The 14,335-nt window shown below is 35.7% G+C and overlaps 1 pseudogene; it reads left to right on the top strand.

The window, feature by feature from the left end:
• Positions 1-12,460: 12,460 nt before the first annotated feature.
• Positions 12,461-14,091, top strand: LOC106026772 (centrosomal protein of 70 kDa-like; annotated as a pseudogene).
• Positions 14,092-14,335: the final 244 nt, after the last annotated feature.

The following is a 14,335-nucleotide window of genomic DNA, read 5'->3' as shown; positions in this document are numbered from 1 at the left end:
CAATTTTCTTTTTCTTATGCAGGCTCGTGCCTTCGTGATTGCAAAATCTATAAACTTTCTGATTTCACTGATATTCACAATAATACACGGTGTAAATTCATTTCAAGTTGCTGGGACATTTGATATATTCCCTGAACATATCATATCTGTAAGTATTTACAGATCCAGGTTTGCAATTTCTTGGCATTTATCCGTGAACAAAGTAACTTTAAGATTTGCAAATAAAATGGCCAAACCTTTGAGCCTAAATGAAAAATATGTCAGGCAACAATGTTTTAAATTTTGAGCACATCATATGATGCTAAGTAAAGCTTCTATTTTAGATAAAACAAACGGCACTCAGGAATACATTTAAAATTTTTATTCTAGTCACCCTTAAAGAAAAAATAGAATTCAAGGATTCTACCCCATTCAGAACAGTGATTTGGAAAATCCAGCTGTTTTTCAGAATTATAATGTTTCACCCCAACTCAGATTGGATACACAGCCCCATGGGGAGAATTCATTAGTACAAGACATACATGGATTCTCACATAGTCTCGGGTTCAGAAGCCCCAGTAAAACTGGCTTTCAAAATAAGCAATGGTCTGTTATTTTGGTCATAATAGGAAACAAGCTTGGAAACAAGAGGTCACTTTATTGGTCTGATATTTTAAGAGGGTAGGCCTGCAGACTGCAGAGCACAGGAATAGAGAGGAGATTGTATGGGACAGAGTGGAATATTCACCACCACAGTGTTTCCCCATGAGTAAAGTATGTCTAACAGTGTGCCCATGGCAGAAAGCATCTCTTCACAGCTCTCTAATTTTTCTTTCCCTCATGACTCACAATGGCATTTCCTGTGCTCCCCAAGTTCGTTGTTACGCTGTTTGAGTTCATCTTCACTCTGTTTTGCTGTTTTATCAACTGCTGCAAATGGATATGAAACCTGCCCTGAGTAAGTCTTTCTTATCTAGAGGGCAAGGAATGATCTCTGCCACTTCACAGATACCTTTTATGTTTATTTAAGAGATAAAGAACATGCATTTATTTATTTATTTATTTGTTTATTTATTTTGGTACCAGGAATCAAACTCAGGACCTCAAACTTTAGGGAGTTGCTTATACTGCTGAGCTTAGCTGTATCCCCAGCAAAGAACATTCTTTTAAATTGCAGACTCATGCTATTGATCTATGGAGGAATCCCTATTGCTTGGGAGTCATATTTATGAGTTTAGATTGGACACTAGATGAGGAGCTCGAGGACTGAGTTTAAATTTTGTATCAGAGAAAGAAATACAAAGCCTGGAAAGATCTTAAAGTGTGAGGAGATACAGAAAGCTGGGATTTGAAATACCATGTACTGATACACTGTCTGTTTTAATTCTCCACAACAGATGTTCAGCTGATGATGAAATGAAGTTGAATTCTCCACATCTGCCTAAGACCAGCGCTGTTATGGGGCATGTCCCACCCCATGAAGTGGTCTGAGAGACTGTCTTCAGGTGCTTCTCTTACTGTTTTTTCATTGTGTCATCAAGGATATTATCTGCAGTATAATAAAATATGATACAATACATAATATAAAGAGAAGCTGAAGTCTTCACTGAAAATAATTGTCATTTTGATTTTTTGCTGTCATTGACTTGTTGACTTTTCTGTGCTTCATACTCTGCCCCCAGTATAGAAACCTTTGAAGATGGGTACAGAAACCAAAGTTGTTATGTGTCCTTCTCACACAGATCAGAAACATATGCAGAAGGTTGTAAGTATTGCAGGACTCTTGTCTGTCCCTGAGGAATATATTTCAGGGATAAAGATTTACATAGATTCTTGGGAAAGCCTTCCATTTTTTGTAATTATTAAGGAACACTACATGATATTTTAATCAAGCTTGGCAGCCAGCTGCCTGCCATCCAACGTCTCTAGGAGCCTGAGGCAAGAGGATCTCAAGTGTCAGTTCAGTTTAGGCAATTAGCTATTCAGGAAGACACTGCCTCAAAATTAAAAAAAAATTCAAACAAGCTGTGCATATCGTTTAGTGTGCAGGATCAGGGTTCAATACCCTATATTATAAAATGTATGGTTAATGACAAAACATTTGCATATATGTTGTAAAATGATTACTACTATTAAGCAAATTAGAATATTCTTCATCCCACATAGCTTTTTTATTTGTATAAGAACACCTGATGTCAGCTCTCCTGGGAAATTTCTAGTGTACAGCACCATATTCCTAATGTTAGGTCCCATGCTTACACCGAGGATCTAAACCCTACCAAAATTCATCTTTGTGCCACTTCACCCACGTCTAATCTTCAGAGATTTGGAGACTGTCATTCTGCTCTCCATCTTTACATTTTGATTTATTTAGGATCCACATGTACGTGAAGTCAAGCAGCAATTTTTTGTGTCTGCCATAGTTCATTTAGCAAAATGTTTACCAGTATCATCCAAGCTCTTGTGAGCTTGGATGTGGTGCTTTTCCTTCTCTTTCATTGTTAAATAATATTCAATAGTGTATAGTTTAACATATATTTATTCATCTGTAATGGATGTTTATGCTGTTTATGTATAGTGGTTCACATTGCTGCACTGGACAATGGGAATAATGATATCTACAGTAGGTTCTAGCTTCATTTCTTGAAGTACAGCTAGAGGAGTAATAGCTGAGCAATGTAATAGTTTTATTTTAATTTTTAAAAATTCATCCTGTGTTTCATGATGGTTGCACAAGGTTACACTCTCCCTACATAATACAGTTATTCCTTTTTTGTTTAGAGCTTTCTCAGGACTTGTGCTATCCAGGTATAAATAATACACAGAATACATCCTAACAGTAGTCAACCCATGGTTCTTTGTGATTTTAATTTTCATTTCACTACTGATTAGCTTTTTTGAAATCCTTTTTAATTCTTCTTTGATACTAGTGTTTAACAGTTACAAAATTTTTATTCTAGTCCCTTGACACTTTTAAACTGAATCTTTCGTCTCCTTGACTATGTGATTTTGCTGTGCAGAGTTTGTAGTATGATGACATCTCATTTCACTATTAGGATTTTATTTCAAGAGCCGTGACTCTAACATCCAAACAATCAGTGACAAAGTCAACTTCAAGAAAACTTCTCACCATGTTTACTTTTGAGATTTTTATGTTTTCAAATGTTATGTGTAGATTGTTTATTAATTTTGTGTTCACTTTTGAAGCTTCAATAACTAAGGTCTGATTGTAAAATATCATGTAGGATTTATCCATGTTAATCAAGTGTTTCTTCATGTGAGCCATCAGTCAGCAAGATATACCACATCAGCAGAGTAAGATGTAAAACTTACCCATGCTCAGCTGAGTAGTTACAGAAAGAGCATTTCACAAGATTCCGTATGCTTTCTTGATATGAACTGAAAACAACTTGGACACAGAAGAATATTTTGCCAGCCTCTTAGAAGATATACAAAAAGATATAAAAAGTCCAGTTAACATTATTGTCAGTGGGGCAAACCACAGCTTCTCCTTTATAATGTCATTCAAAGCCAGCCCCATTCTCACTATTCATATTCATCAAAACCTAGATGTAGTAGTAGATGCAATATGAGGTGAAAAAAATTTTAAAACTTGCATCCAAATTAGAAAGGAAGCAATAATACTGGCCTCTGTTTGCTCATTTCATTATCCTACATGTGCAATCCTCCCCCAAACTCTGTAAAATACTTGCAACCTAATAGATGAATTCGCTAGCATTCCAGGACAAAAAATGAGAGCACAAGCTGATCTGATTACTACATTTCAGTAATGGCATACGTGCAAAGAAAATCAGGAAAAGAACTTCTTTATTAAAGTGAAAAATGAACAATACTGATTGGAAAAAATTTAAAGCCATGAGGTGAAAGATCTATGTTGAAAAGTCAAACATTGCTTAAAAAAATTACCCAAGGTATAAAAAATAGAAAGGCTTCTCATATTCATGGGTTTAAATTATTGATAGTTGAATTTCTCTATTACTCACTCTGATTTACAGATAAAAAGTATCTTTTATCAAAGTTTCAATGGCCATTTCTAAAGGAAAAGAAAAAAAATTTCTACAATTTACATGAAATCTCAAAACCCTCCAAATACTCAAATCAGTCATTAAATAGGCAATCAAGATGGAGGTGCTACATCTTAATTATAGAATCGTATTAAACACAAACATAAGAGGCTTCTATAAAACACAGTCTCACCAATGGGACAGAATAGGATGCCCAGTAATAAAGTGTATACTATGTTCAGTCATCAAAATGTAAAGATTTCATTTTTATGGATGAGGTAAATGTAATTGAAAATTTTAAACACTTGGTCTTAATATCTGCCCTTGGGATATACCAAGTTTCCTTTATTTTCATTCTATGATCTTCAATTGTGATTTGTGTTGTCAGAATACTTCAGGAATGATCCAACAATACAGTTCAGCAGTTGGCTGTTTTTTTTTTAATAAGAAATTATTGAGTTTTCTGAACGTTAGTTCTGCTTTTGCAATGATTAGTCCCTTATCTGGTCTTCCCCACTTTCCTTTATGATCCTGACACAGGCTGAAACAGACACATGATATATTGTATGATACAGAAATTGCTACCATCATATGTTTCCTGTCAAAACACTCTAACTAGGCAGTCCCTAATTAGGACACACATTGCCTTTCTTAGTAAATATTCCATGGTGTCAGGAGCCTCTCACAGGTAGGCCAGTGCCAGCCTGCCTTGCAACATCTGCAGTAGCTTCAGCTCCTAGAAATGCCTGAATTAATATTTGCCATGAATTTGTGCCATTTTCATTAAAAATTACAGATTCAGTGTACATATATATTTTAGACCCAGGGTTAACATCTGTTAGAACAACAAAAAGAATGTTTTAAAAATTCTACAGCTGATCTCAGAAGTATGCGGCTCTTTTCCAAGAAATGCAACTCTATATCAAAGGAGATCTAAGATTCAAGTTTTGTATCACAGAAATTTACTGAACACCACTAACTTTCATAAATGATAATTGTTAAGAAGATTAGTTTTTTAAAAAAATAAAATAAAATAATCTGTGCAGTAGACATTTTGAAACTCAGAATGAGCCTTCAATATGCTTATGGCTCGAGGAGCATAAATGTGCAATTGATGTAAAGATTCAGAATAGTAGTTTCACAATAAAATGTTTAATAGAAAATATCAAATAATATGTAATGTTACATTCTTCCCAGATGGAGGGGCTCAAGCCAAGATAGAAAGGGATAATTTTTTATATTAGTGCATTGATGCTTTAGAATTTTATAATACTAATTATACAGTTGTGGTTAATATAATATTAATGTATGCTTTGTATCCTAGAAGTTAGAAAGCTTTGCCAATTAGAGAATGGGTATGTGGTCACTCTATGATTATCTTAATTTCAGGCAGTAAAAAACCTAGCAAATATATATACATTCTATAATATGTAAACTATAAACATTGACATCTTAGCTACTTTTCTCATTGCTTGGAGAAAACATATAGGACCCAAGTTAAAAGAGGAAGGATTTATTTAGCTCACAGCTTATAGTGGTTTAACAGCACAGTCAGCTGGGTCCAAGTCAGGAAGCCATGGCAGAGGAAAATTGCAAAGGAGCAGCAGTCTGCAGCAGCAGCCACAATCTGACGTCTTTCTCTTCCTTTATATTCCATAGAGACTGTAAGCTTATTGATTAGTGTTACACACTCCTGGGGTAGGGCTCCCAATATCCATTCCCAGAACTACACTAAACCAATTAGGGAATGAATCTACACACCTTTCCTCCAATTATCACACAATTAATCCACATTCACATACCCTACATCAACCATCTCCAGACAGCCCCACCTATGAGCACACGAGGCTTTGTGGGGGAAATCTATTAAGCATAGGTAATAGAACAATAAAATTGCTATACACTTCGAATTCTCACAACAACCCTTTCATGCCTGTAGATAAACTAGAGAAATCTAATACAGAAATAGCAACTTCTGAGGACAAGTGAAAATAATTTCTAACTCTCCATAGAAATTTAGAAAAAAGAAGGCATTGTATTATTACAAGAGTAAAAGCAAATTGAATTATGAATTATAATGTAACTGGAATAAATTTTAAATAAATAACATTACAATAGATTAAAACACAAGTGTATATGTGAAAAATGTATCACACTATAAATTATATTTTATTAGTTATGTGAGTTGTGGAGAAATTTTAATAGAAAATATCTAATATGTAATTCACTTATGAAATAGACTGTTAAAACTGTATAGTATTGTTACATTTTAATATCAGTATTTTCCTCTCAGTATTATATTTACACAACTTGATCTCTAATCATTTTGTTACATAGATACATACATACATACATACATACATTTAATATACTTTATCCCTATTATATTTTTAGATTCATTGGCGTAAGTCTATTTTCTCTAGATACTTCCAGTGGAAGAATAGATCATTGATTTTAGTAACTCTTCTTAGCTGAAAAAGTATTAATAGCTATAAATGATGGCATTAGCCAGCACCTCACAATTTGTAGTACACCCTGTTTTCATTTTCATTAGTTGAAGCTATTTTGTATTTCTGGAATCACGCTTTCTGAAACAATTTCCTTACAAGATGTTTCTTAATAATTTTCATGTATTTTATAATTTTCTTTCTTCCATTTTTGATGTAGAAATTATTCCACTGTAGAAAGAGATCCTACTTAATACTAGCTCATTCATTTTTGATGTCTGGAAACTTCTAGAAAGAATTAACTAAACATCTACATTGGGTTAAACTATAAAAATCTGTGATGAGAGCTGACATCTTGGTTTTCTGCTCAAAATTTTGTTACTTTTTTCTCATATCATAGAACTCTCTTCTCACAGAGAAAAACCTCCCTATGGAATGGAACTTCAAGTAGAATGCTCTGTGAGTTCAAGCTCTCAGTGCTGTGACCTGAGGTAATCTGTCAAGAGTAGAAAATCAACTGAAACTGAACATGTGAAAAGGTAAAGTAACACAAGATTTTGTATGAGACAATTCTTTAAATTTTAGTGTCTTGGTGCATGGAAGTTCATTGTTAATTGTGGTTTATTTGGAAACTTCTACCCCACAACCTCAAACATTATATTATTTGCTCCCATTATTATTTTTCCTGAGTTTTTAAATATCTATGTTTGGTTTCCATCAGACTTGCAAGAGTCTTTTTATTACCATGTCTGCACAGAACAGTGGCATACACAGTTCTTTCTAGGCAGTAGTACAACTCGAGGCAACTACAACATCTATTCCTCCTGGGATGGAGATGTTTTTCTCTGTGAGCACGAGCCTATCTACCTTAATCTTGACAAAGCTGTTGATGCACTACATTTATTACTCTTTAGACATCCACCTTTGCTATATGGATGTACATCCTGTCCTGTATGTTAATACCAAAAAGAAGAGAAATTTCATGATCATAACAATACATGCAAAGTACTACTGGACAATACTCAAATTTACCATTGTTCATTCTTTACACAAATAAAATTCCATATATCAAAATTATGTTTCATTGATTTTTGCTTTAAAATCACTTTAGATTTCATAACAACACAATTTATAATATCTAAATCTGGGAAGTAGCCTAAATGTCCATTAAGATGAATTGATAAGCAAAATGTGGCATTAATATACAGTGGAGTATTACTCTGCCATAACATAAGCTTGAGTCATTTCTAGGAAAATGGACGCACTTTAAGAGTGTAATACTAAGTAAAATATATCAGCCATACAGCTTAAAATTTTGTATCTTCTCTTATATGAGAAATTCAAAGTATAAAATATGAGTAAAATAAGATATAGATAATAAGAAGTAGGGAGCTAAATCTTTCTCAAAGTAGAAGGGATTCAAGAGATGGAGGGAGAGGTAAAGTGGATAAAAAAAGGAATATAGATGGGTTATGCGCAACAAACTGCTCCCAACAAAGAATGCAAACATTATGTACAACAAATGTTGCCCAAAGGGGAAAAAGAAGGAAAACCATAAAGATGGGAAAACTTTAATTCAGATCATGATTATTAGGCATTTTTGATAAATTTCCTACACTGAGAGAAAGAAATTGAAAAGTAAGCATACATTAAGATCGTGGGATATAGCAGCACCAAGGGAACTTGTTGGCTTGCACATGGGACCCTTGGAGTGCACTCTGATCTCTCCCCAAGCAGGATGAACACAGAGTTTTGCAGATCGGGCTTTAGTGCGAGAAATCACTACCTCTTACAGTCGCAGGACATAAAGCAGGAGCAAGGCACCTCTCCAGGAGGAGATGTCCCTGGGTCCTGACTAAGCATCTTCATGGGCTGCTGGCTCCTTCAGGAGCTCTCAGGGAACACCTCCGCTGGGACCTGCGGCTCCTCTGGGCGCCACACAGAGTCTGGGGATTGGATTTTCCTTGCTCTTCCCTTTGACTTTATTAGAAAGTATCTCTGCGCTCCGAGAAGATAAAAACACGTCACCTAATATGTCACGGAGTTTCTGCAGTTCTGGGTTTCTGTGATGCACAAATGTACAGGAGACTGACAGAAATATCGCCTTATCTCACTACACAGACAGGCAGCGTTTCCCCTGTCACACCCTCACACATCCTGCTCTGCAGAGAAAACACTAATTCCTCTGTTCACAGTGCCGAGGTCATCGCTAATACAGTGAAATGAATTATTCCTGTAGATAGGAAAGATGCCTGATTTCTTCCTTATTTCATATTAATTTATAGAATTTCTTCTAAACCATTGTCTTTAGGGCTTCCCCCTTATCTTGCATATTTCTGTGCTTGAAAAATACCTGTATAGGAAAACAGTGCATGTATTTCTGAGCACCATGTAGGAAATGCCAAGCATTAAACTTGTTTCCCATTTGCTATATCTCTGAGGTTTTAGTCTCCAAAAGTATAAGTAAAACTAATGAAATTTATACTTATATTTTATTTTAAATTTAAATTAGAAAAAACAAAGCAGGAAGGCATACATACAGAGGCCTCCTGAGTGGTTACCAATGTAAAATTGTGAAGTTTCAGCTTTCAATTCACATCCTTCAAGTATGACAAATTTATAAAGAGTTTTTTCACAGGAGTATATGACATCTTTCTTTACACCTAGTTTATGCCTACAGCTCTGCCAATGAGGAGTGATCTGATCTGTTCTCATCCTGTTGTAAGAAAATGATCTTCCCTTTCCAAGTGGTAGAAGATTCAATGTCTTCTTATTTTTAATGTAGATTTAATAGGAACAAATTTTGAGTATTATCAATTGGTATTTTGCTTGTATTGCTATGACCATAGAATTTGTCTTCTTTTTGTATTGACATACGGCATAGATAGATATATAGTGTAACAATGCTGTACACCTAACAAATTTTATAATATTTGTTTTATTAAAACACATAAAATCACACTGGAATTAAATGAACCTCAAATATTTATTCTTGAGAATGAATAATAAACAAGAGTAAGGGAAAAGCACAATAAAAATTCCTGATTAGAGAAGGTAAATATAAGCAAGATCAGGGCAGGTGGGTTATAAGCGTTGGAGAGAAGAGACAGAATGAAACTGTGTTTCTGGGTTTTTAGCTCTGTTGGTTTTTCTCCAAGAGGGCTCTGGGCCAATGGCTCACTCCCATGGACCACTGATCCTTCAGCACCACTGCCAGCTGTGCAGTCTTTCATGTCCTCTGCTCCCTTGCATGGCTGCATCTCTCTGTGGAGCCTTCAGGAGTCACCAGCAGTCACCTTGTGTCTGCAGCTCTGAACCGCTCCTGTCACACAGAGAGTCCCGACTCGGAGAAGTTTTGCTGGCTGCCTCCATGTTGTCCCTTGAATCTCTCTCTTTCTGCCCTCTCAGTGGGATCATTTCACACTGCAGATACTTCCTGGGTCCAGGGGACTCACTTCTCTCCCTCTTGTCTTCCTCTCACTGAGACATCCCTGTGTCTGGATGGTGACTCTCAGGGAGGCTCTTTCTCTGATGCTTACTGCTCCACCATCTTCCTGATTGTGGATTTTATTTGAAAATTTATTTTGTTATTTTTCCTTAAAGCACAGAATAATTTAAAAACCATAGATACAATGTAAATGCGATACCCTTTATTCCCTAATAACAGTTAACCAATAAAGCTAACAAAAACTAACCAGGCATATTTATCCATTATAAATAATCAATGAGTTCAGAAGCTTTTCTGAAATGCAAAATAAACAGAAGCTATTTTAAATTGCATTTATCCTTATCACTCATTAATAAGCAAACACACACATGCACACACACACACCATTTCAGCTGTTGCTTTACTGTATAATTTACCTCTACTTTTGCAGGGAAAGATATCATGATAAAGGTATATATTAAGTTGAATGTAAGTATATGTTCGGGGTTTAGAAAAATACTTCTTGTGCCAGATATTATGCTTGATTCCAGGCTTCCAAATGAATAAAACGCACTCCCTGGAGTCAAAACATCTGTGTTCTAATAGAGGAAGTGAAGGCAACAGTAAAATTAAATTCATAGTGCTCAGAACATTAATTTCTGATTGAGCACAGCATAATGTACAACTTCTGTTTATCAATGTGGGAGATAAGTGAGAAAAAAGAGAGGCAAGAAAGACCGAGACAGAGAAACAGAGACAGAGACACAGAAAGTACTTCTCTGGTGGACCCCACTTCATGGTTTCAATCATACAGTTCCACTTCCAGTCACCAGGGAGAAAGGTCACCTACATGCAAAGCAGCCATCTCTAACCTCTGTGTTCCTGCTCTGGCCTCAATCCTCACTACCAGGAGGCAACTTTGCAAAATCAGTTATGGAAGACGAGGAAATCACCGCTAACATACAGAGACTAAAAGGATGCAAAGGACCCTGGCGCCAGCCAGGAGGAGAACCAGAAGCGGCTACCAGAGACCAGGCCATTTGGGGATTTAGGCAGCTGCATAAAAAGGGAATTTGCCTGCCCTCTTGGTAAGCACCCCTGGCACCAGCCAGGAGAACCAGTCTTCTGTTCTCATGAGCCTACTGGGGGGCGGGCTGAAAATCAAACATCTCCCCTTTCCCATCAGCAACTAGGGACAGAGTTCTGAGCATCTCTTGGAAAAATGACCATATGTAATATAGCAAATAAGGGGGATTTCCTTCTATGCTCTGTTTGAAGGCAAAGGTTATTTTCCCTGTTATTTGTAATGATTGTTACGCTCTATTCAATATTCTCCTTCAATTGGTTTTACAATGGTCTGTTTTTGGTTTGATTTCGCTATACCAAATTGACTGAACAACTATTGTGTAGATAATGAGATATATTATAGTACCTATTACTACTATCCCAGTATCCTGCTTTGAAGTTCTGTACCAGTGTCACTACATTGTCTCAGTTGGCTTTGTTTTATCTTGTTCTGTTATATTTTTACTACATTCTAAATAAAATTTTAAAATTTATTTAAATAAAAGGATGCAAAGATAATATAATGGATTGTTTAACACCAACAAGCAATGCAGTTAAAGAAATGAGGAAAAGAATCATGGGAAGACATAAATTGTCCAAAGGATCTCAAATAGAATTAAGAAAAAAGAATTCAAAAATAAGAATGGTTTCATAAGGAAAGGAATACAAATAGTATTTAAAACCATCTTAGCCAGTGTATCTCAGGCTCTGATAACTTCACTTGTAATTAATTTCAAAGCTTATCAATAATATTGGCAAATCCTAAACTCATTCATAATAAAGTGGAGTAAAGCACACTCACAACTTATTCTATGACTTGAGTGTCCAGACATCAAAGGCATATGGAGCTGGCAGAAGAAATAATGTGGTGGAGAAACTTTCTGGGCTCTCTGCGCTTATGTAGGATGACTGTCCTGCACTGGTGAATAACAGAAAACCATTCCATGATCTTGTTTCTGTCTTCTCGTGCCAAGGAGAACTTTTCAATCCTGCCAGCACCAGCCATTTCTGGGGCTCCAGGAAGGTCTGTCCATCTGCTGGTCAGTTCTCACTCTCATGTTGACACTGCTTTCCATGGAGTCCTCACCTATGATAGGAGGAGTTCCAGTGACCAGGAACAAAGAGCTCATTTCAGGGACTAAGGTAGTCCCTTCCTAGCCCAATCTGTTTTTCTCCTCCATAATAAAGGGATTAATCTGTATCAGAGTGTTTTATTATTTTCTCTGCCTTATTTACTCCAGAAGGAGGCACACATAAAAACAGCTTATGGGTGGATCTGGCTGGCTGATGGTGGAGGTGATAGCTTAGGAAGATGAGGATCCACTTTCAGCATGAGACTCATTGGGTGGTCATTTCACTGAGATAATGTGAATAACCAGGTGTAAAATGCAAGAGGAACAGACAATGACTGAGCCAGCTAACGTGATTTTATTGCCAAACTCTACCTCTTTGATTCTACAAAACATGATGCCTCCAGTAGCCCTGAAAGCTCAAGAATCCAGAAATTACCAAACAGATTCATGATTAAGAAACAAAAGGAGGGAACATAATGGGAAATCATAAATTTATTGTTAATGAGGCATGACTGAAATCCTTCAGGCCTAGTCAAAAGAACAGATCTTAATGTCATCACAAAGGTGAGGCAGAATTTGAAAATGTTGGTGGAAGAAACAAATCATCAACAGAATGTGATGCAAGGGCTTAAAGAAACTTTAAAATGAGCTTCAGCTAACAAAAAGTTTGAGCTGAAAATCACAATCAAAGAACTAATGACTTGGAACAAATTATGGAGGGTATGAAATGCGGAATTAGTGAACTGGAAGGTGAATCTCTGCCAGCAACAATAAAATGAAAAATCTTCAAAAGGAGAATAGAGTTTTACAGTCAAAATGCCAGAATTACAAGAAAAAAGAAATAGAACAGCAAATAATGCTTCTTTGCAAAACTATGTCTGTCAACTAAGAAAAGAGGAGAAAGAACAAATTCTCACTCAAAACATGTTTTCTTACCTGTGCAAAGGAGTTCTTCACATAGTCATGGATTGACAGTTGCTTTGCTTGATTAATTATTAAGAATCTAAAATTAGAAAAATCCATGCACCTCTGTGTATAAAAAAGATGAAAGTCAATCAGAAGAATAAAATGATTATAAAAATATGACTGCTTCACCACCTCACCAAAGCCTTCTAATGTCATTGCCAAATCAACTCAAGAAGTCGAATTCCAAGATTAATGCACTTTTAGTGCATAGCTAAACCTTCCAAAAGATTTAGAAAGCAGGACCTTACAACATGAATAATACTTTATAAGTGACAAGTGAAGAAACTGGAAAAATTCCTTAATAAAGAATAAAATTACAAGAGCTTATGAGTCATAAAAAACACTGAGGACACAGAGAAAAAAGTGAACCCAGCAGAGAAAACCATCAACAGGCACTAGTTAAGCAGAGATACTTTCAGGTTCTGTGTAGCATCAGCTCAACTATTTATAATCTGAGAGCTCCTTGATCATTTATAAACAGAGCAAAGGATCCCAACATTTAACAAAGACCTTGTTTAAGACTGTGGATTTGAACATCTTGTTCCTCTAATAGAAATGTGGGCAGGCAAACAGATATCCCTGAAGGATTTACATAATTCTGTAAGAATACTATATACAGATCTGATGCCTTGGCATAATTTTAAGAAACAGGATGAAAATGAAGGTGTCATAGTTGGAAATCTGTTGTTTATGGTGAATTCTATGTTAGAGGAAGTTGAAAATTAGGAAAAGGACAGCAGCATGCCAAAATTTCAATCTTTGCCAGCTATTGTATCTTACTTTCACAAATTTTTGCTGTACCTTCTCTAAATGGAGTCCATCTTCAAATGAATGAAGTTTATAGTAGGCATTGAGAAATGAACAATGCTGTGAGGAACCTCCAAGAACACTTAGAATTAGATAGTTTATCTTCATGGTGTGTACTGGTGAGCACAGCTGAAAAACTGTGTAGGCTGATTAATGAGGATGTGACTGAGCAGGGTAAGAAAGTACCAGGACCTGAAGACCTCAATAGTGTTGTTAACAGATTGGAATAACAGGAGGAATTTTCCCCAGCATTTCAGGTATTTATTAGTGATCTACTTGAAATCTTAGAAACTGATGACTAGGATAAAATAAACAATTTAAAAGTACTTTCATACCGAAGCAAATCAAATCATGTTAGTATGTAATTGCTTTTTGCTGTTCTAAGTATTCTATAGAATTGAGCTTATTTTGAGACAAAGGGTAAAAACACATTTGCTTTCAGAATTCAGCTTCCTAAGATTGGGTGACTTTCCTTACAATTTTTAAAATTTATCTTTTAGATTCTTTTACAAAAATAACTGCTATTCTTTTACAAAAATAGAAATT

The sequence above is a fragment of the Cavia porcellus genome, unplaced genomic scaffold, assembly GCF_034190915.1.
Source record: "Cavia porcellus strain 051 isolate PalLab524CR breed Dunkin Hartley unplaced genomic scaffold, mCavPor4.1 scaffold_17, whole genome shotgun sequence".
NCBI classification, from domain to species: Eukaryota; Metazoa; Chordata; class Mammalia; order Rodentia; family Caviidae; genus Cavia; species Cavia porcellus.
The sequence above is the reverse complement of the archived record's forward strand: the minus strand, read 5'-3'. Positions and strand labels throughout refer to the sequence as shown.